Below are 24220 nucleotides of genomic sequence, written 5' to 3' on the forward strand. Positions count from 1 at the left end.
GACATACAGAAAGAGAGAGAAGAAACCAGCAGAGGACCACAAGTAGGATTAAGAGAGAAATACAGCAAGGAGCTGACTGTCGAGGTGGAAGTGGAGGGAACTGAGAAAATTTCCATGATGGTTACTGAAAGGAGTAAAGAAGAAGTGTGGAGAGGTGATCGGCTGCAGAGTGAGAGGTGAAAGGATTTATGAACTCACAATGAAGGACGAAGAGGCAAAAGGAAAACTAATGGATGGAGTGAGAATACAAGTGTTGTAGTTTTGAGTTCTGTTTCTGTGTTTTCAGTGTTTCTGTGATCGTTTTCCCCTGTCTTCTGTTGATTTTGGTTTAGTCCGGTTTTCCCCAGTCTGTCTAATTAGTAATTTCACTCACCTGTGCCCTGTTAATTATCTTGTTAGTTCCTGTGTATTTAAGCCCTGTGTGTTTCAGTTTTCACTTGTCGGTCAATGTTTTATGTTAGGTTATCTGTAATCTGAGCACACGCTCCCTTTTTGTTTGTATCTGTGAATATTGAGAATTAAAACCTTGGAATTAATCTCCTTCGTGTTCATCTCCTACTTCATCCACCCTGAAGCCTAACAGATTGACCGACCCAAAAAGAAGAAAGAGGATGGGGAGATTGATTGCGGGGTTCTTCTGCCCCAGAGCTCGTAAGCTGGTGTCGAATAGTGCGGATCTGGCTTTGAAGATGTTCGACCCCGCCTTCATGTCAGTCAGAAAAGCCTTTGAACACGCCAGTCCAGCTGAGCTTGCACTTCACGCCAGTCCAGCCGAGCCTACACCTCACGAGCCGAGCCCGCAGAGCTAGAGACTGACAGCGTCATGCCCGCAGAGATTTTGTTTTCTTTTATCCCGCCGAGCTTGAAGCTCCCTTCGCCGCTGGTCCCATCCAGCTCAGAGCACTCTTCGCCGCTGGTTCCGCCCAGCTCAGAGCCCTCTTCGCCGCTGGTTCCGCCCAGCTCAGAGCACTCTTCGCCGCTGGTTCCGCCCAGCTCAGAGCCCTCTTCGCCGCTGGTTCCGTCCAGCTCAAAGCCCTCTTCACAGCTGGTTCCGTCCAGCTCAAAGCCCTCTTCACAGCTGGTACCATCCAGCTTAGAGCCCTTCTCGCCGCTGGTCCCTGGTCCCATCCAGCTCAGAGCCCTCTTCGCCACTGGTTCCGCCCAGCTCAGAGCCCTCTTCGCCGCTGGTTCCGCCCAGCTCAGAGCCCTCTTCGCCGCTGGTTCCGCCCAGCTCAGAGCCCTCTTCGCCGCTGGTTCCGCCCAACTCAGAGCTAGAGCCCTGCACGGGCCTCAAATCTAGGCCCGAGCCCGGCCCTGGCCCGAGACGCTCAGGCCCTAGCCCGACCCGTGTCCGACAGCTCATCAGAATTATCAGCCCGAGTCCGACCCGAGCCCGTATTTTTTTTTTTTTTTTCACAGCGGCAGACTGCCATTAAAATATGTCTGTTTTGTTAGTTATGTTTCTTTTCTTTTCATTTCATTTCTTCATTAAGCTAATTTAGACAAATGTTTGAAGCATTTAAAAAAAAAAAAGACGGCCAAGCAAGCCGAGCCAACAGCGAGTAAAACATGTTTGATCAATTTAGCCTCTCAAATCAACGCTAATACTTTACTTAGCTACAATAAAATCCATAGATATAAAACACTTCAAGCATATCACACAGACAGTTAGTTTAATGTTTATTTATTAAACCACAGTGAGTAAATTTTTTTTGAAATACTGAGGCAGGCTCAGGCTGCTCGCAACAGCGCTCGCAAACGAAATGAGCAATAGTCAATCTAAACAAATTAAATTAAATAAATCAAAAACAAACTTGCAGGTTATCTTACCTCAAAAATGCACCACAGAACATGGCCATTCTTTTTTCCAGTAGTTTCCAACAGTTAAACGAAAATAAAGTCCAATCGAACGAAAAACATCAGTATTTCCAACAGTTAAACGAAAATAAAGTCCAATCAAACGAAAAGTTAGAACAGTCTTTTACAGAGCATCGTGGAGAAAAAGAATAGCATCCACAGTGGAAGATTTTAACCCAGTCCTCTCTTCTATCACTTGCGATTTTTCTCTTAATATTCTCCATTATTTGCACAGGTGAATCGTTGGTTCCGCTGACGGGAAACCTTCTGTGTGTGTGTGTGTGTGTGCGTGTGCGTGCGTGCGACTGTCATGTCAATCATATGTCAGTGTAATTATAAGATTATGAAAGTTATGAGGTTATTAAATGTCTTTCTATGTTTGTTTTTCTATCGTCGACTTCAACTTCTCATATTTTTTTTTATTAATGTCTAAAAATATAAAAAGAAGGATAACTCAAAAAAGGCCCGAGGCCCGGCCCGCATGTGAACTATGACGTGAAAATTGTCCCGAAGCCCGGCCCTAGGGGCGTAAAAAAGTCGGGGCCCGTCGGGCTCGGGCTGAAATGCAGGGCTCTACTCAGAGCCCTCTTCGCCGCTGGTCCCGTCCAGCACAGAACCTTCTTCACCGCTAGTCCCGTCCAGCACAGAGACTTCTTCATCACTGGATCTGCCCAGCACAAAGTCCTCATCGCTGGATCTGCCCAGCACAAAGCCCTCATCGCCCTTCCCCAAGTATTTTTTTGGGGGGGGGGGCTACAGGCCTCCGTCCTGGTCACTTGAGGGGCCACGGCCACCCGAAGGGTCTTCACCGCCATGGCCACCCGAAGGGTCTTCTCCGCCATGGCCACCAGAAGGGTCTTCTCCCCCATGGCCACCCGAAGGGTCCGCACCGCCATGGCCGCCCGAGGGGTCCGCACCGCCATGGCCGCCCGAGGGGTCGTCTCCGCCATGGCCACGCCCACAGCCTGCTTCGCCGTGGCCACACCCAGTCTGCTCTGCCGTGTCCACGTCCACAGTCTGCTCCGCCCTGGAGGCTTCCTGCCTTGTCTCCCCCGTCAGCCTCCAGGGCGCCCACCCTCCCACCCCTTTTGTCTTTCTACGGCGCGAGGACGCGCCTACTGGGAGGGGGGAGTAATGTTGTAGTTTTGAGTTCTGTTTCTGTGTTTTCAGTGTTTCTGTGATCGTTTTCCCCTGTCTTCTGTTGATTTTGGTTTAGTCCGGTTTTCCCCAGTCTGTCTAATTAGTAATTTCACTCACCTGTGCCCTGTTAATTATCTTGTTAGTTCCTGTGTATTTAAGCCCTGTGTGTTTCAGTTTTCACTTGTCGGTCAATGTTTTATGTTAGGTTATCTGTAATCTGAGCACACGCTCCCTTTTTGTTTGTATCTGTGAATATTGAGAATTAAAACCTTGGAATTAATCTCCTTCGTGTTCATCTCCTACTTCATCCACCCTGAAGCCTAACAACAAGGAGCGATGGTGCATGCAAGAGATATTATAAATAATGATATGGTGGTGTCCTTTATTAACTTGCCAGTATACTTAGAGGATGAGAAGATTCTCTCTAAGCTAGAAGAGTGGGGAGTAAGACCACTCTCACCAATAAAACGTCGGGTATGGCCTGGAACGGATACAGTGGATGGAACGCGGTTCCTAAAAGTTCTCTTCACAGAGCAGGTATGTTCACTTCCATACTCCACGAAGTTTGAAACTCTGAGGGGCACAGAATACTTTCGGGTCATCCATGATAGGCAAGTGCGTGTCTGCAGACTTTGCATCAAGCCAGGGCACATATTCAGAGAGTGCCCTGAATTTAAGTGTGGCAAGAGTGGACACTATGCAAGAGATTGTGAAGAATGGATGGGAATAGAGGGAGCGCAGATGGATGGACAAGATGAAGGTGAAAGAAGAAACAATATTCTGACAGAGGAACAAGCCGAAAAGACAACTGATTATGTGGAAAGGCAAGAGACGGACGGAGCTGTGGGAGGTGGAGAAAGAAACAAAATGGAATGGCAAGATAAAGCTGAAAGTTCCAGTGAAGAGGATGGCGGTGAGGAAGAGATGGAGCAGTCGGGAGAGAGCGAGGAGGAGGAGAAAGGAGAAAACAATGAAGAGGAAAGAAGTGTAGAAGAGGAAAAGAAAGAGACTGCACCAGAATTCAGAGAAAGTAGTGGCGGAATAAAGAGAGATGAAGGAAAAAGAGAAGGACTGAAATGGACAGAGAACAGACTGAACAGATAAAAGAACCACGGTCGGGTATGGGATATTTGTTTAAATGTTTTATTTCATGATATATGTTTTTTGGTTTGCTCTCATGGCCACTCTAACATCAATAAATATAAATGGGTTAAGAGATAAAATGAAAATGAAAGAGTTACTATTTACATTTAGAAGCGATATTATTGTTATACAAGAAACAAATTGGGAAGAGGATAAGGTGAAGGAGATGAGAGAAGAGTGGAGGGGGGACATATATTATAATAACGGAGCTAAGAATGCAAGAGGTGTGGCAATTTTAATTAAAAAAGTTTGCATAGAAAATATAAAAGAAGTATATAAAGATCAGAGGGGAAGGATTTTGATATTCGAATTTAGGTATAGAGATGTAGATTTTAGATTAATAAATATATATGTTCCAAATGTAGAATTGGACAGGAGGGAATTTCTAGAAGAGTTAAAAGGATTAGTTGTTGGAAAATGTATTATAGTGGGAGACTTCAACATAAAATGCAGTAGATTAGATGTTGGCAAGGGGGTAAAATTCAGATGGGAGAAGTCGAGGGGAATGTTGATGGAGATAATAAGAGACAAGGGATTGATAGATGTGTGGAGATATGAAAATATTCCTTCACTAGGAAACAGTTAAGGGAAGGGATAGTGAAACAGAGTAGAATAGATTTAGTGTTAGCAAAGGAAGAAATAATTAGGTATTAGGGCTGCACGATTAATCGTATTTTAATCGTGATAACGATATCTGTCTCCCACGATTAATTAACCATAATCGTCGCGATATCAATATGTAAATAGCCTACCAAGCACAAAACAAACATTGTAGGAACGCGCTCAAATCGTTCGTTTTTCTTATGGGTTGAGAGTGAACGGATGATCAACTGCGTCACATGTCTCACGTGACGGTGTTTAGATTGCGCGCTCTCCTCTCATGGCTTTCAGAAGTTGGTGTCTGTCACGCGATAAGCTTACAGTCATTCAGCTGAAACAAACATAATGGCAGAGCAACAAGATGAAGGTGAAGAAGTGCATTCGTTAGTTCCCAAAAAGGGTTCATACTCCATTGTTTGGAAGTATTTCGGGTTCAGTGAAATCTATGTTGTTGATCAGGTACGAGTCCTATGCAAACTGTGCTCCTGTTCCGTACAGACGTCGCAAGGTAACACAACAAACCTCATCAGCCACCTCAAAAGCCACCATAAAGTACAATATCAAGAATTTCAAAGGTTGAAGTCACAAAAAGCTGCAACCACAAAAAATCCCCAGCCTTCCACAACACAGACAACAATAACGGGGACATTGCTCAACGCAATACCAAATATACACCTGGCTCGCAAAGACACACGGAAATAACAGAGGCGATCACGTTTCATTTAGCTAAGGATATGTGTCCAGTAAACACTGTAAGCAATGAAGGGTTTAAAAAAATGATTGCCACACTTGACAAAAGATACAGCATACCCTCACGCAACTATTTTTCTAAAGTTGCTTTGCCTGGGCTGTATGCGAAACGCCGACTGGAAATAGAAATAGAAATCCGCAGTGTTGAATATTTTGCTGCCACAACCGACCTGTGGTCAAGTAGAACTACGGAGCCGTATCTGAGCTTGACAGTTAATTTTATTGACAGCGAGTTTGAAATGAAAAGCAAGCTTTTGCAAACTTCGTTTTTCCCACAAGACCATACAGCAGAACATATTGCAACGGGCCTCAAAGAAGCGATTTCTGCATGGGGTTTGCTTGAGGAAAAACTCATCTGCATCATAACGGACAACGCAGCTAATATGATCCGGGCAGCATCTCTGAATAACTGGACGAGACTACATTGCTTTGGCCATAGACTTCATTTAGCTATTGGTAAGTTGTTTTAACATTTTCCCTTAATATAGTATAAATAAACTATTTCGCCCATTTTAAAGACGCACTTTGTACTTTTTCCGATATTACAGTGACACCTAGCATCACACAGTATATTCAGCATATTCTGGCAAATAGTCCAATTAACGTTACAGAGATTTAAAAGTTTAAAATAAAGCGAGCGATATTTGGCTGATCCTACAATATTACATGTGAATGTATGTGCGCCGAGCAGAATTTAGAAAAAGGCAGTGTTCCTGATAAATAGTCCGATGTAGGTGTACATAATTTGTAAACATTTAAAAAAAAATGTCACATTAAAATAAAGTTATATTTGTTAGCAATAAAATGTATTAGGTATCATGAGCTAATGATAAGTAATGAATCTGGATCAGTGTTCATAATTTAGTATTTTCGTTCTTTGGTCATGTTAATGCATTAATATTAACAGATATAATTGTGTTAAAATACCAAATATTTATTTCTGTTTAAAAGTTTTGCAATAAACAAACAAAAAAAATGTCAATGTACTTATAGTTAAACAACAAAAATATTTTAAATGAACACATTTGGGCCTTTTACCATTTTTACTTTTTGACTCCATATGCCTTGCCTTGACAATGTTTTTCTTACAATTGTTTTTCTGCAGAGAATGCTGTGAAGGATCCAAGAATTGACCAGGCTGTGGGCCTCTGTAAAAAGCTGGTGAGCACCTTTTCCTACAGCTGGAAGCGTAAAAGGGAGTTTTTAGCAGCACAAAAGGAGCTAAAGCTACCTGAGCACTCACTGAAAACAGAGTGTCCCACTAGGTGGGGCTCACGTCAGGCCATGATAGAGAGAGTCATTGAGCAGCAGAAGGCCATTGCTCATGTCCTGTCCTCTGACAAGAAGTCCCGGCATCTTATCCCAACATGGCAGGACATGGACGTGCTAGAGGCTATCAACAAATCCCTGAAGCCTCTAGTTGAGTTTACAGATGCACTGTCTGGTGAGAAGTACGTCAGTGTGTCCTTTGTAAAGCCAGTTCTTCATCTTTTCAACTCGTCAGTCTTGAAAGTTAAGGATGATGATACTGACCTGTCAAGAGCAATAAAGTCTAGAATCTTGGAGTACCTAAATGAAAAATACAGTGACCCACAAATCCAGGCTCTGTTGGATATGGCATCGACTGTAGATCCACGTTTTAAGATGAGTTACACCGCTGAAGACAACAAAACATCAATACAGGCCAGACTGAAATCCGAGATGAAGACTGAGGCAGTGACGGTAATAAAAGTGTGCTGCACTGTGATCTATATAGTGATTTGAGACTCCTAAATTTGTTTTTATTGTCTCTTTTTATGTGTGTAGATGCCTTCCCCAGAACCACCAGAAGAAAACACTGAGGAGGATGCTGAAGCTGGATGTGCTCCAAAGAAAAAGATGACGTTAGGAAGCTACTTTAAAACTGCTGAACAAGCCTTGCCACCTAACAACCAGGAACTAAGTGTAGCTTGTGAGCTGCAGACTTATTTACAGTCATGCAAACTGGATAGTGAGGGGGACCCACTAAAATGGTGGAAGGAAAATGAAAAGGTCTACCCAAGGCTTTCAAAAGTGGCAAAGAAATACTTGTGCATACCTGCCACAAGTTCTGCTTCAGAGAGAGCTTTTAGTGCCGGGGGGAATGTTGTTACTTGTTTGCGGTCCTCCTTAAAGCCAGATCATGTCGACAGACTTGTGTTTCTAGCCAAAAACCTGTAACATGTCATGTATGCACACATATACATACATGTAAGCCTATCGTAGGATAGGAAAAAAAACCTGAATAAATAGTTTTTCTCATTGGAGTTTTATTCTAATTTTATTTTATTTCCATTTGGCATGTAAAAGAAAAGAAAAGAAGGAAAAAGATAAATGAAGAAAGGGTGTTGAGAGAAAGATTGAGAGAAGAGTTAGAGAAGGCAGAAGATGAAGAAGGATACAGTATGGAAAAATATATAGAAGTTAAAACAGCACTAGAGAAATATGAGAGGGAGAAATGTAGAGAAGCGATTTTAAGGAGCAAAGCAAAATATGCATTAGAAGGTGAAAAATGTACAGAGTATTTCTTAGGTCTAGAGAAAAGGAGACAAAGTTAAACATATATTAACGAAATAAATACAAAAGAGGGTAAGGCAACAAAAGATTATGTAGAGATTTTGGAGAGAGTGCAGGGATTTTATGAAGAGTTATATAAAAGGGGAGGAGTAGATGAGAAAAGGATAGACGACGTGCTAGAAAGCGCAGAGAATGTTCTAAGTAAGGAAGATGGAGACTGGTTTGATAGGGAGATAGAAGAGGCAGAAGTGATAGAGGCAATAGGGGGGTTAAGGAGCGGAAAAAGTCCAGGAAGTGATGGGATAGGTATAGAGTGGTATAAAGTATACAAGGAAGAGGTAGCACCAATATTAGTAGAAGTGTTCAGAGGGATAGAAAGAACAGGGATAGTGCAAAATAGGATGGTAGAGGGAGTGATTGCCTTAGTTTATAAAAAAGGGAATAGGTTAGATATAGGGAATTACAGACCAATCAGTTTGCTAAATGTTGATTAGAAGATATTGACTAAGGTTTTAGCTAACAGAGTGAAAAGAGTGATTGGGAGTATAGTGCAACCAACACAGAGTTATAGCGTACCAGGCAGAGATATAGCGGACACGATAGCGACAGTAAGAGATGTGATAGAGTATATGAAACGAGATAGGAAAGGAGGAATAGTAATAGGGATAGATTGGAATAAAGCATTTGATAGGGTAGAACACGAATACCTATTTAGAGTATTAGAGAAGTTTGGATTTGGGGTGAAAATGGTGGGATGGGTGAGTAAACTATATGGGAGGGCAACAAGCTGTGTAAAGATAAATGGAGTGTTAACAGATAAGTTTGAGATAGGGAGGTCAGTGAGACAGGGATGTCCCCTATCCGCATTACTGTATGCCATTTCAGCCATTATTTATTTTATGCGGGAGGAAGGAGGAATGAAGGAAGGAGGCAAGAGATCGGGAATGAAGGGAGGAGGGTGACAGGGGATCCGGAGTTCAGGAGCTCGGTCCGAGCGCTCCATTCGTTCCTCAAACTGTTCCACTACACCGTGGAGGTAGAGGAGGGCCGGGAGGCCCCTGCCCGGTAGGCTGACTAAGTTGGTAGCCCAGGCCAAAAAGGTTCAGCCGGCCTTTCAATCGGCGAGGACGGAGTGTAGGCTCCAGGATAACACAAACGAGTGGCTGCAAAACGGCCTGACGATCCTGGAGGAGCACTACCAGGGGGCCCTACGAAGGGCAAGTAGAGAGGTAGTTGGCAGCCCGGGTGTGGATTGGAAGGAGGCCTGGCAGGTGGCGGTTAAATGGACTCGGAGGAGGTATAGAAGAATGAAGGAAGAGACAGTGCAGCGGGCTTGGAGAGTGGTAAAAGCCCTCATGTCCCGGAGAAGGCCTGAGGAAGAGGCAGGGGAGGGGACAAGTAGGGACCTCGAAGCCGAGGCCAGGCCCGAGCCCCTGCAAGATCAGGGACAGCAGGAACAGGAAGAAGTGGCCTCGGTCCCCATGGAGGTGGACCAACCTCCGAGGGCAGCATCCCCAACAGTACCTGCAGCAGAGGTCGGTCCAAAGGTGCAGAGAGCCAAGAAAGGGTTGGGCCCGAGCACGAGCAAGGCAGGGGTGACCCTGCCAGCCCTGACTCCATTTCAGCCGCAGGGGCAAAGATCGGAGGGGAGCCCTCAGGTGATAGAGATAGAGGAAGGGGCCTTGGAGTGGCTCTTTTCGGAGGAAGGGTCAGAAGACCAGGAAGGGTTGTTAGCTCCTCGGAGGGCAGAGGTGGGGAAGGAAGGGAGACCCCCAGGATCAGAGCGGGTAGAGGCTCCACGGAGCATCCACATCAACCACGAGGGCAGGAAAAATGCCAAGAAGTGGTCGTTAGCCCCAGTGAATCCGATCCTGTTTGTAGGAGCGTCAAACCTTAGTCGGCTGCCCAGAACGGAGGCGTGGGATTTGGAGGTGCATAGCTTTCCGGGGGCCACAATAGTTGATAGCTATACAATCCTGAAGCACAGGACCAAGACGACGGGAGTGACCAAGCACGTAGTCCTTGCGTTCGGCTTGAACGATCGGGGGAACAGTAACACAACATCTCTGGGGAAGATTTTGGGGAAGTTGATCGAAGCGGCCCAGGCGACTTTTCCAGGGGCAAAAGTTTATGTCCCCATGATCAACTTTGATCATGCTCTACCGGGCAACCAGAAAGCGAATCTGAGGGCTCTCAATAAGGTCATTTTTGAGTTGGGATGCAGCATTCCTCTGCTCCCGGAAGAGGAATTCAAGGTGGTGGAGGACAAGCTGCACTGGACGCCAGCGACGGCACGGGCAATTCTGTGACACTGGCAGCGCAGTTTAAATGTATAGAGGGGCCATTCCGCCAGGGCCCCGAGTATAATTTTGAGTTTTCAAGGAATGCAAAAAATTAAAAAAAAAGAGGCTTACAGCCATACCACTTTGAGGGCGTTAGAGAGCTCACAGGAAGTGACGTGGCAGTAGTTGGGAGAGGAAGGCTCTCCTCCATTTTGTGTTTTTTCAATTGTTTGTTTGTTAGTGTTTTTTGTTTGTTTTTTTTGGCATTTTTCTTTTTTGAAAACAGCAGCATATCGCTGTCTGGAGGGTGGTTGATCTTTTTCTTTTTTTTTCAAATGGACGGATTATCTGGTATCGACTCGGCTGGAGAGACACGAATGGCAAACGACACTGGACTGGCAGGAGGAACATGCACGGCAAACGATTTTGGACTGGAGTATCGACAAAGAGCTGGAAATGGAAAGGATCAAGGAGCAAGGAAAAGATTTGGTGAAAGAAAATACTTAAAGGAGGCAACAGTGATCGTGAATACAGAGAACGTGAGTGGAGTGAGAGCGGAGGATATAATCAAAGCTATTTCAGAAAAAAATGGAAGTGGAAAGGTGTTGGCTGTAAGACCCCGACAAGGCAAAGAATATGAACTGACACTGGAACAGGAAGAAATGTGCGACGTTTTAATCGAGGGATTGACAATAAAGGGAGTGGACTGTGAAGTAAAGAAACTGCAAAATAAAGATTACGTTGTTTCCTTCATGCACCTGCCTGTCTACATGGATGATAATGAAATTTTGGAGAAATTGGAAGGTTGGGGGTCTAAAATCAAAAGAAGGTGTTATCCGGGCACTGACATTGAAAATGGTACACAATTTGTAAAGGTGAGGTTCCCTAAAGAAGTGGCGTCACTCCCTTATAGCACAAAGCTGGAAACAGCGGAAGGGCCGCAATACTTCAGGGTGATGCACAGCCACCAGGTGAAGACCTGTAGGCTGTGCATGAGCCCAGGACATCTGCTGAAAGATTGCCCAGAATTTAAGTGCTATAAGTGTGAGGAAAGGGGACATTTTGCACGAGACTGCAACGCTGTCAGGTGCCCGGATTGCCAAGAAATTTTAAATAAATGTGAATGCTGGATGGAGGGAGAGGTAGGAGGAAGGGAAAAACAGGTGGACAGACAGGTGCATGAAGGGAACAACGAGGAAGAAGGACATTGTGAAGAAAGACAAGAAGAGGACGAATCGCAACCAAAGATAGCAGAGGACGGAACAAGCAATAGACAGGATGGAGAAGGAGAAAATGAAAAGGATGATGAACAGATAAGAGAAGAGGACACGCAATTGACACCAATGGACATATCTTCAAGTCATGGAGAAAAAGGAAAAGAACAAGACCAAGAAACTGACAGCGAAGGAGAAATAAGGATGGAGGCAGACGAGAAGGAAAAATTGGAGAGGGGACAAGTACGAAGAAGATCGTTAAAGGTAAAGCCAAATATAGAAACTGCAAGAAAAAAAGTGCTGAAAAAAGGACAAGTGAAATGTTTAAACAGGTTTGAGGCGTTAAAGGAACTGGAGGAGAAAGACTGAGAATGATGGGTTTTAGATATTTATTTATTTTCATTTTAATGGTTTTAAGTTGTGTGACTTTTAATGCGAGAGGACTTTTGAACTTGAAGAAATGTGAAAATATAAAAGAAAAATGTGAAAGAGAAGACATTATTGTGCTACAAGAAACAAACTGGAGAGAAAATGTGATGAATGAATACAAAAAGAGATGGGAAGGAGGAATTTTATACAATAATGGAGATGGGAGGCTTGGGAGAGGTGTGGCTTTTTTAATGAAGGATGATGTTTTTAAGGCGAGACACGGCAGGCAAAAACATCGTTTTTTTTTCAATGGTCAATTTTGAGATTTTGGGTTATTTGTCTTCAATAACATGTATTCTTTCAGACTTGTGCTGAAAAAAAGCCCAAAATACACATTTAGGTCTTTATTTTACTACACTTTGTCTGTTTGAGTGTGCAGATTTCGCCTACATTCATCAAAAGTTGGCGTTCTAAATCATCCCGCTGCTCCGCGATCGCTGTCTCTACCCCATCATAAAATACACCGTTGGAAAGCTCTCTCTTTACTGTACAATGCTGTCAGATCCAAATATGGTCATTTCCTGTCTACCAGCAACCAATCATGCAAGTAAAACAGGCGATTTAACTCGAAATGCGCGATCTCATTGGCTGATGCCAATTTCTGACAACGTGATTCGTCCAGAATCATCACGTGACGCGCTCTGATGTTTCCGCGGTAGTTCAAAATGTCGAAAGATATGCGTGTAAAATTCTCTCAGAGAAGCCGAAAACAGTTGTCATTAGCTAGAAGACACAAGGGATTACCAAGGAAGACAAAAGATGATGAAATGCCATCACATAGTGCATGGGTCTTCACAATTTTTTTCATGAGAGCCGCACTGATAGGACAAAGTCAGTAGGAGAGCCATACGTCGTCCTTTCAGTTTCGGTTCTCAATCGATCAAGTATTTACATGTTCTCTCGATAAACCACCTCTTTCAATCCGATCGAAATTATTTGTAATATAGCTGACACTTTGAGTTTGTAATGGGTTATGTTATAGCCCTACTTATTTTTAATGTTTTTAAGAAATATCTGTAGTGACTGACTGCATGATATCGCCATATTTTTTACAGCCATGCGAGCCACAAATTAAAGCTTATTGGCGGGCCGCACGAGGCTCGCGAGCTGCGCAATGAGAACCCTGACATAGTGTGTCGGTGTCGATGCGTTACGAACAAGCTGTAACATTTTGAACACATCTAAATGTAAGTCAAAAAGACACATTACATTTCAAAGCACTCAAAACCCACGAGCCAAATACAGTCCCCTCAGTCAGCTGATGGTGAAGCTAACCAACCAGGCTCCCTTCAGCACTGGTTCAAAACAACTCAACAGGACAAAACTAATTATGAATCATTCAAAATATCAATATTTAGAACATTGGAGAAAGCAAACAAAGTAGACTAAATTGTTATTTGACAGAGTATCTGCACACTGTCAGAGAAGAAGAGACGGATCCTGACTAAATACAGGCTCAGTGACCACTAACAGGGTCAGACAGAGATGCACTTCCTCCTCCACTGGGAAAAAGTATCTTCACTAAGTGATTTACACCTTGGACAAATAGCCAAAAGAATAAAACTTCCCAAAGTTAGCACCAGAAAAGAAGCTGGAAGTTCTAGAGGGTACAGCAGCTCCACTGACAGCTAAATATGTATCTGCCTGAGGGACTGTGATACCGGTATTTAGTTTTTCCATTCCACCTGTGTGATGGACTGTTGATGTGTTGTTTTGGATGTTATGATCAGTGATGGATGAAGCAATAATGAGTTTTGGATGTTAAAAAGTGTGATACATGGATTTTACTTGGACCTAAAGCATATTTTGTCTGTAATTCATGGCTTTCAATAGAAATTAGTGGAATTTTGCCATAAAAATCTTTAAAGGCCGTTTTCTCAAAATGAGTTTTTTCTTGCACTCCTAGTGACGATTTTCCACTTCTGTAGCACCTACACACACCAAACTTTACAGTTGTATTCCTAACTATATTGTGAAGATTTGTTCAGAGGGATTTGTTGATATATCATTCTTGGCCTGATTTATATGACATTTTATGCCTAAAAATAGGGCGGAAATCAATTTTTTAAGGCTATTGCCAGTATTTTCTGATTTACAGGGTAACAAAAGGGGATATTCATAATCCCCTCTGAACATGTCTTTACATTGAATATATCAACAAAATGCAAAAATAATTTTGAACCTTGTTTTTTTCAATGGTCAGATTCGTCACTTCAAAATATATGCAAATTAGCGCATATTTAATTAGATATAGCCTCATTAGCATATTTAACAATAAAATTACAGAAAACTTGCAATGCATTTTTTTCTCCTATTCATGTGAGTAATCAACTGGTAAAGTTTGATGGTGATATCTGTAAGTTAACAATTTTACCCTATTCACCTGTAGTGTCTCGCCTTAAAGCAAGTAAAATTATATACAAAGATGCGATGGGGAAATGTATGGTGGTTGAGACAAAACATGAAGGAAGAGAATTGATTTTAGTAAATGTACATGCACCAATGGAGGAGAAGGAAAATAAAGAGTTTTTTAATGTTTTAAGAAATATTGTAAAGAAGTATAAGGAAATAATAATGATGGGGGATTTTAACACGGTTTTTAGTAAACAAGACATGGCAGAAGGAATGGTTTTTAAAACTGATACAGGGAGAAAAGAATTAAAAGCATTAATGGCAGAAAATAATATGATAGATGTGTGGAGAGAAAGAAATGAAAAGAAAAAAGAATTTTCAAGAAGACAAATAGTAGGGCAATTTGTGTGCAAAACAAGAATTGACTATTTTATGTACGAGCAATGTGGAGAATTTTATCGAAAATATTAAGTACAAAGACAAGTTTTAGCGATCACAATTTTTTCATTTTTAAAATGGATTGGAATAAAGTGCAAAGAGGGCCAGGAATATGGGTTTTAAATACAAAAATTTTACAAAATGAAGACTATGTTTTAAAGGTTAAAGAAATTATAGAAAAAGAAAAGCAAAATGAAATGTATGAAGAAGATAAGAGAATATGGTGGGAGAACGAAAAGTTTTTAATAAAAAGTGTACTGTTCTCGCTGAGGTGTAACAACTCCAACTAAACAGTGAGCTAAACTCTCTCTATTCATGAACATGAAGAAATCCAAAGTTCCTTGTATGCAGATTTATTTTCTTCACATTGTACTGAATCCATACATATGAGATGAGTGATGAGAAATGAGAGAGTGAAACTAGAAAACAAACAGCAAAATACTGTAATTAGCTAAGCCACTTAGCTTTCATGAACATTACTTTTACAGCACAAAATCAAATGCTTAAAAGTTAACTTAGTCAGAACAAGATTATATACATACAAGCGATGCTTCTGCTGGGGAATCAACGGGCAAGATGAATTTTCTCTGACAAAATGACTGTCTGCATTTTTAACCAGTCTGCCGTTTCTATCGCGTTTCTAATGCGGTTTTTCTACTTCCTGTTTTAGCTCAGTTAACAAACATCAAAATAAGAGTCTGCATGAAACTGAAAGTATACCAAATTAAAAGCATAAAAATTAAACTTAAATGCCTGAAGGGCAGAACACTCCCCGTCTGACCTTAAAGGTCACTATTAACTATCAAATGTCTCCGAATCTTCAGTCTTTGGGCAGAAGAAGAACTACTTCTGACACTGGTCTCAAGAACACCTTCGCAGAACCTTGATCTGATGTCCTGAGCTCCACATTCCTTACTTTGCTGTCTCTCCCAGGGAAGACAGCTGTGATCCTTGCCATAGGCCATGTGTTACGTGCAGCTTGACTGTCCTTCAGGAGCACAATGTCCCCTTCTTTCAGGTCCCGTTGAGAATCTCTCCATTTCTGGCGGACTTGCAGGGTGGGGAGGAACTCCTGACGCCAGCGACGCCAGAATCTGTCAGCGAGAGCTTGGACTTGTTTCCATTGTCTACTGAGAAGATCCTTGTCTGTGAAGTCTCCGAGCGGTGGGGCAACCCCAACCTTCTGGGTAAGTATCATTGCAGGAGACAATATGAACGGTGACTCTGGGTCAGTGGAAACTGGAATGAGAGGCCTGCCATTGATTATCGCAGTCACTTCCATCATGAGTGTGCACAGGACGTCGTGGGTAAGTTGGATGTTCTCTTGAAGCAGAATTGCATCGAGGATCCGTCTTGATAGGCCTATCATACGTTCCCATGATCCACCCATATGGGACGCATGAGGAGGATTAAACACCCATGAGCACCCTTGCTGACTCAAGAAGTTCTGCACTTTGAAGTCAGGTTGTTGTCGGCTTAATCCCAGTTCTTTTGCAGCTGCCACAAAGTTTGTTCCGCAGTCCGATCTTATCTGCTTTGCAGGTCCCCGTATGGCAAAGAAACGTCTCAATGCATTGATGCAACTGGACGTGTCTAGGGAGTCAATGATCTCGATGTGCACGGCTCGGGAGCTCATACAGCAGAAGAGCATTGCCCACCTTTTACTTTGGGCCTGTCCACCTCGTGTACGCCTGGAGACGATTTGCCATGGTCCAAACACATCCACTCCTACATAAGTGAAGGGTGGACATGTGTGCAAGCGTTCTGGAGGCAAGTCTGCCATAAGTTGTTCCTCTGTTCTTCGGCGTAACTTCCGGCACACTACACATTTGTGCAAGACAGAGGCAATAAGCCGTTTTCCACCTATGATCCAGAAGCCCGCTGCTCTCAGGGCCCCTTCTGTGAAGTGGCGGCCTTGATGCTTTACCTCTTCATGATACTGTCGCACCAACAGCAGAGAAACATGGCTGGTCTTGGGCAAGATGATGGGGTTTTTTTCCTGAGTGCTCAAGTCAGTGTGTTTTAATCTGCCACCAACACAAATCAGATCACCTTCAAGAACAGGTCTGAGTTTGTGAAGAGAACTGTCCTTGGTTACAGCTTGTCTAAGCTCAAGAACTGCGAGCTCTTTTGCATAAACACCTTCCTGTGCTGCTCTGATGATGATGTGTCTCGCCTGAGACAACTCATCCGGAGTACGTGGGAGGTTGCAGTGATGCCATCCCTTACATTCACTGGACTTGTTGTGTCTGTAAGCACTGGCTATGTGGATGAGTAGGGCAATAGCCCTGGTGAGGGAGTGCATACATGAAAACCGCTGAAACCGCGTGGTGGTAAGACCTCGGTTTTGAGTCTGAGTAAGAAAACTACTCACTTCAGGTCATATTTCCATGTCTGATTCTGGGTTGACAAGTTCAAACATCCAGCTTGTATCTGTGTCAGATGGATTTGGTTTGTGTAAAAAGGCTGGTCCAGTGAACCACATAGTCTTTGTCAGTTGGGACGCAGGAACTGACCTGGATGCGTGGTCAGCCGGGTTGTCCTCTGTGTTGACGTAGAACCATTGGTTAGGCCTTGTGGATTGACGAATTCGGCGGACTCGATTGTGAACGTAGACGTAGAAGCGTTTTGTCTGATTGTAAATGTAACCAAGCACAACCTTGCTGTCACAATAGAACTTGATCTCATCAAGCTTCAGGTCCAGTTCATCTTGGATGAGCTCGGCGACTTCCACGGCTAATACTGCGGCACACAATTCCAACCGAGGAATGGTAGGTTCGGACTGAGGTGCCAGCTTAGCCTTCCCTAAAATGAATCCTACTTCGACTTGTCCCTCAGCTTGAATGGTCCTGAGATATGCCACAACTCCAATGGCTTTTGTGGACGCGTCGGAGAACACACATAGCTCTTTGTGTACAGCATTGGAAAGTGACGTTGCTGTGTATGAACGAGGGATATGCAGCTTACTTAAGTCATGGAGTGACTCACGCCATGCTTCCCATTGCTTCAACTTTTGTTCTGGAAGAGGATCATCCCAGTCGCATGTGTTGACACTGAGTTCCCTCAAGAGACTTTTGCCTTCAATAATCACCGGTGCGACCATGCCTAAAGGATCGAAGACACTATTCACCGTTGACAGAACTCCCCTGCGAGTGAAAGGTTTCTTGTGCTCTGAGACTGTGAATGTGAAAGTGTCTGTCGTTGTCTCCCACAGCAGTCCCAAACTGCGTTGCACTGGTGTAACTTCACCACTCAAGTCAAGGTCTTTCAGAACTGCTCTGTCCTCTGGTGCAAAGGCCTGAAGGACAGCTTCACTGTTTGAGGCAAACTTGTGAAGACTCAAATTCGATTCACTGAGAGAGGTCTGTGTTCTCTGTAGCAGACTGATGGCTTCAGCTTCAGTTGGCACACTGATGAGCCCATCATCTACGTAAAAATGATGTTCAACAAACTGGACCGTGTCTTCTCCGTATTTGTGTGCACCTTCATGGATGGCTCTCCTTAGTCCGTAGATGGCAACGGATGGTGACGGACTGTTGCCGAAAACATGGACCCTTATCCTGTAGTCGATAATGTCCTTTGACATGTCATTGTCTCTGTACCACAAAAACCTTAGGTAGTTCCTGTGGTCTCTGCGGACAAGAAAGCAGTGGAACATCTGCTGTATGTCAGCGATCACTGCTACCTGTTCCTTGCGGAAGCGGATCAGCACCCCAATGAGTGAGTTATTGAGGTCTGGGCCTGACAGAAGAACACCATTTAGAGATGTGCCGAAGTACTTTGCGCTGGAGTCAAACACCACGCGGATGCTTCCAGGCTTTTGCGGGTGGTAAACTCCGAAAGTAGGCAGGTACCAACACTCTTCATTCTCCTCCAGTAGAGGAGCCACTTCTGCATGTCTGTTGTCAAATATTTTCTTCATGAATTCTAGAAACTGGTCTCTCATCTCAGTTTTTCTCTGCAGCGTTTTCTCCAGGGAGGCAAAGCGAGTGAACACCTGTTCGCGGTTGTTGGACAAGCATTGACGGGGAACTCTAAAGGGTAGAGGAGCGACCCAGTTGTTTGACGTGTCTCTATACATTTCTTGGTCCATGATTTCCAAAAAGATTGTGTCTTCCATGGACTGGGCGGGTTTGTTGTCGGACTCAGTCTCACTGAAGACATGTAGTCCAAGGGCCTCCAACGATGCCTTGTGTGGTTTGTTCTTCTGCTCCTTGCCATGGGACACATCTTCATTCAGCTTCATGAAGCCTTTACATGGTCTGAGAATAGAGGGTCGGCCATTCTCTAGCACACTTGTCTTCAATGCACTTACAGCTGGTTTGTGTGCATTTCCTAGGCACACGTCTCCTACCAAGACCCATCCCAAATCCAGTCTTTGTGCAAAGGGGGCGTTGTGAGGTCCCCTCACCTGCTGTCGGACTTTATGGACTCTCACAATGTCTCTGCCTAGCAAAAGGAGGATTTCCGCCTTGGGGTCGAGTTCTGGTATGGTGCTGCTACTCTTCGTAAGTGAGGATGGTGACGGGCTGCATCAGGCGTCGGTATTTCAGAGCGATCAATGAAAATGTCATTACACTCAATTAGTGGTGGTAGCAATAGGCTAGTCTGCCCATCAAGCGATTCGACCTGGAAACCCTCTGCCTTTCTGCCTGACGTCTCAACCAATCCGGCACAGGTCTTCAATGTGTAAGGGAATGGTTGGCCCTTGATGTTGAAAAGCTCGAAGAAATCTGAACGCACCAGTGAACGGTTACTTTGATCATCCAAAATAACGTACATGTTGGTTGCCTTTTCACGTTGACCTTGAGGGTATATTCGTACCAGACAGATCTTCGAGCAGGATCTTGCTGTACGATCTGGACCACATACCTGGGTGCAGTGTGAGGAGATGGCTGTGCTGTCGCTAGCATGTTCCTCTTCCTCCCCGCCATTATCTGGTGGGGGTGTAGGCCTTCTGTAGACTTGAGGTGGTGGACCTGGATGCATAGCAGCATGATGTCGTTCACTGTCGCACTCCAGGCACTTTACTGCTGCTTTACAGTCTCTTGCAAGATGACTAGCTGATATGCAGCACTTGAAACAAATTCCATTCTCCTTGAGAATGCGCTTTCTTTCTTCAAGAGTCTTCCCTCTAAATACTCTGCATTTCCTTAGCGAATGTGGTTTGTTGTGAATGGGGCAGTTTTTCTCTGGCACACCGGGCTTTCTCTCAGGTGAGTTCGCAGGTGGGTCTTTACCTGAAGAGATGTCTGTCTTGTAAACGGACATTTTTCTTCCATGATTATTTGAGACTACCTTGTCTGACTTCAGTCCGTTGTTGCTGGCGTATAGAAGCATGAAACTGGGATCATTCCTCCGGCGTGCTTCGTCGCAGATGAAATCGGCAAAGTAATCGAATGGGGGGAAGTAACCGTTGTTATCTTCTTTAAATTTTGAGCCAACTGAGAGCCATTTCTCCTGTAGCCCGTGAGGGAGTTTCTCCACGATGGGCCCAATGCCTCTGGCGGTATCCAGGTAGGCCAATCCTGTGAGGTAACCTTCTTCTCTGGCACCCTGTATTTCCATAAGAAGATCGCCTAAGTCTCTCAGCTTCCCATAATCTTTGGTTGATATTCTTGGGAATTCATCCAATCTCTTAAAAAGAGACTTCTCCATTACTTCAGGCGCAGCGTAGCACTCTTGGAGGCGATCCCAGGCCTTTTTAAGTGCTACATCTGGGTTCCCGACATGCACAGAGCGAATCCTTTTGATGTGTTTCACAGACTCTGGTCCGAGCCATTTAATCAGCAAATCTAACATTTCAGTAGAGGTGAGTCCTAAGCCTGTAGTAGCATTGCTAAATGATGACTGCCATGCTAAATAATTTTCAGGTTTATCATCGAATCGGTAGAGACTCGTACTCACTAAATCACGACGAGCCAGGTATCGTGCCAGGTGTTCTGTTTCAGGTGTCACGCTTGGGTTGGATGAAGCATACACAGGCACGTATGATGGCGCTGTTGCTTTAAGTGGTGATTTGTGAGGATGATGTGTTGTCTTGGGTTTTGCGGGGTGTCCGTTGTCTCTAGCAGGTGTTGTGTGAAGTCCACCGTCTCTAATGGGTGCTGTATGATGTCCATCATATCTTACCAGACCTGTATGACCTCCATTAAGTGGTGTGCAGATGTGGGTTACATCCCTGAATTTAGCATGGTTGCTGAACAATGGCTTTGTCAGTGCTGTGTTATACTCAGATGGTCTGTTATGGGTTTCAACCTCTTCTTGCCCATCCACTAACTGTAAGTTGCGTTCTGCTGGAGGATTCCATGTGACGTAGCTTCCTTCTGACCATGTTGCATCAGGTGATGGTTGAGTTTGTAATACGTTGTGTTCAGCTTGTGCTTCAACATATTCATTAGTGCGTGTTACAATTTCATTTTGTAAATTTGCTTGAGAAGATACATCGTTCTTGATTGAACCTTCTAGATCTAGTTCGGCTGCTTCTAATGCCTCAGCTTGGGCAATAGCTGCGGCTGCCTCTCTTTGAAGTTCAAGTGCGCCTAGTTCGGCTTCCAGCTTTGCTTTGCCTAATTGTAGCTCTGCTTCCTTCTCTGCCCTTTGTACCTTCAGCTCTGCTTCTTTCTCAGCAAATGCTGCTCGTGCCTTCGCCGCCTCTGCTTTAGCCTCTGCCCTTACTGCTGCACTCGATGCCGATGAGTGAGAGCTCCTTGATTTTCTTGTGCGCGCAGATGCATTGTCAGTCCTTTCAGATTCCATTTTACTCATCTTGCTTATCTACTTGCTTCTCAAGACGTTGAAAACTCCAGCCGGATTGCGCTTTTTCACTGTACTGTTCTCGCTGAGGTGTAACAACTCCAACTAAACAGTGAGCTAAACTCTCTCTATTCATGAACATGAAGAAATCCAAAGTTCCTTGTATGCAGATTTATTTTCTTCACATTGTACTGAATCCATACATATGAGATGAGTGATGAGAAATGAGAGAGTGAAACTAGAAAACAAACAGCAAAATACTGTAATTAGCTAAGCCACTTAGCTTTCATGAACATTACTTTTACGGCACAAAATCAAATGCTTAAAAGTTAACTTAGTCAGAACAAGATTATATACATACAAGCGATGCTTCTGCTGGGGAATCAACGGGCAAGATGAATTTTCTCTGACAAAATGACTGTCTGCATTTTTAACCAGTCTGCCGTTTCTATCGCGTTTCTAATGCAGTTTTTCTACTTCCTGTTTTAGCTCAGTTAACAAACGTCAAAATAAGAGTCTGCATGAAACTGAAAGTATACCAAATTAAAAGCATAAAAATTAAACTTAAATGCCTGAAGGGCAGAACAAAAAGATTCTCGATTAAGTATTGTAGTATAATACGCAAATGCAAAAGATACAAAGAAAAAGAAATAAAGGAAAGTTTGGAAGTGGCATTGAATAAAGAAAATAAAGATATACAAAAGATAAAGGAAATGGAGGGAAAACTGAAAGAAATATGAAAAAGAATATGAGGGGGCGAGTTTAAGAAGCAAAGCTAAATATATGGTGGAGGGAGAAAAATGCACAAAGTTCTTTTTTGATTTGGAAAAAAAGAAAGGGAAAGCTGAAACGATAAAAGAGATAAGAGGAAAAAATGGGGAAATTGTAGAAGGGAATGACATTTTTTTTGAAGAAATAAAGATTTTTTATGAAGATCTGTTTGTAACGCTCAGCCTAGATTATAGGTGATAATACACAAATAAAACTTTACGGTCTTGACCCTTCTTAAATGTTATGTCTGAATGTTTAGCAAAAAGAACTCACGGAGAACATCCATTCAGTTAAACCCAAAGTGTATTTACAAAAAAATAAAAAATAAACACCAAGCTGTACCAAAAATATATACATACATACATCTCATATCAAGAAAAACAAAAAATACCTCGTAATATAAGCGGAGGAAGTGTCCTTATTAGTCCCGTATCATGTACAGTAAGTGTGTGTGTGTGTGTGTGTGTGTGTGTGTAGTAGAATCGGCCTCACCGGCTAATTCCTAAAAGTCCGGGAGATCGATGTGAAGCAACACTGTCCTGTGACGAAATCCCAAAGGCAAATAATCCAAAGTTCTGATAATTCCACAATGAAGATTTTCCAGTCACAGTCTTGAACAGCTTGATGAGATATAATCCAGCGATCGATCGCAAATCTCTGAGCACGGAAAAGTAGCTACTGTACGCCGGGTTTTTTCCGCTCTTTTAAACGGAAGTCCAGTGAAAACAGCTGATTCAAATGACGTCACGGGGATTCCCTGGAGCTGTGCGACAGAACTCTCGCGTGAGTAAACGGGAACTCAATCACTTTTCCGGGCAATAAACACAGGTAGAATAATTATAACATAGCAGCTGGCTTATTAGATTAATTTGACTAATATACTGCAATATATATATTCTTCCCTTATGTGGCCGCGCTACATAAATCCCCCCCCCCCAGCCAGCGGCATCGGAGGAGAGCGACCATAATAGCGCTTCAGGTTTACCACATTTAATACATCGGTTCTAGGTGGGTTGCCCCAGCACACAGTGTAATTTATTGGCCCTGTTTTACTCTTTATTTCTGCTGGACCCTCCCACTTGGGCGCTAGCTTGGCAGAGAACTTGTTTGATGAACTAGAGAGGGGATGTGTTTTAATCCACACCAGGTCACCGATTTGAAACTGCGCATTTTTTCTACGGTAATTATAATACCTGGCTTGTTTGGCTTGGCACATCCTCATCCTATTTTTCACCTCATCCGTCATGATTTTTTGTCTTTCAACCAGGGAATAGGCAGCTTGATCTGGAGAAGGGGGTCTGTGGATAAGACGTTCCAATGGTCCCCGAATTTGCCTACCGAGCATGAGTTCAGAAGGTGTTTTTCCAGTGGTTTCTTGCTGTGCGGTGTTAATCGCATAGCGGAATTCTGGCATCCACTGGTCCCAGGTCTGATGTTGTTGATCCACATATGAAGCAATCATAGTCTTTATTGTCCGGTTGAACCTTTCTGTTAAATTGGACTGTGGATGATAACTTGTAGTGAGTTTCTGAACACAACCCCATGTTTTACACAGATCGCCCAGAATGCAGGAGGTGAATTGGGGACCCCTATCTGACACCAGGTATTTGGGTACTCCCCACCGTGTAAATATCTCCTCCCGGAGGATTTTCACAATTTTCTGGGTCTTGCTGTCTCTCAGTGGGAACATTTCCACCCACTTAGTGAAATAATCCACAATGACAAGGAGGTACGTGTTCTGTTTTTTGCTGCTAGGTAATGGTCCCATTAGGTCCACCCCTAACATGTGTCCAGGTTCTGTGATCTGAGTACTCTGCATAAATCCAGAAGGTTTGGTATTGCTGGGTTTATATTTCTGGCAGATTTCACAGCTTTTGACGTATTGGCACACGTCCTTCCTGATGGACGGCCACCATGCCACGTCTAGGATTTTAAGCAGAGTTTTTAACTGTC

Source organism: Abramis brama, assembly GCF_963993115.1.
Source record: "Abramis brama genome assembly, chromosome: 6".
NCBI lineage: Eukaryota > Metazoa > Chordata > Actinopteri > Cypriniformes > Leuciscidae > Abramis > Abramis brama.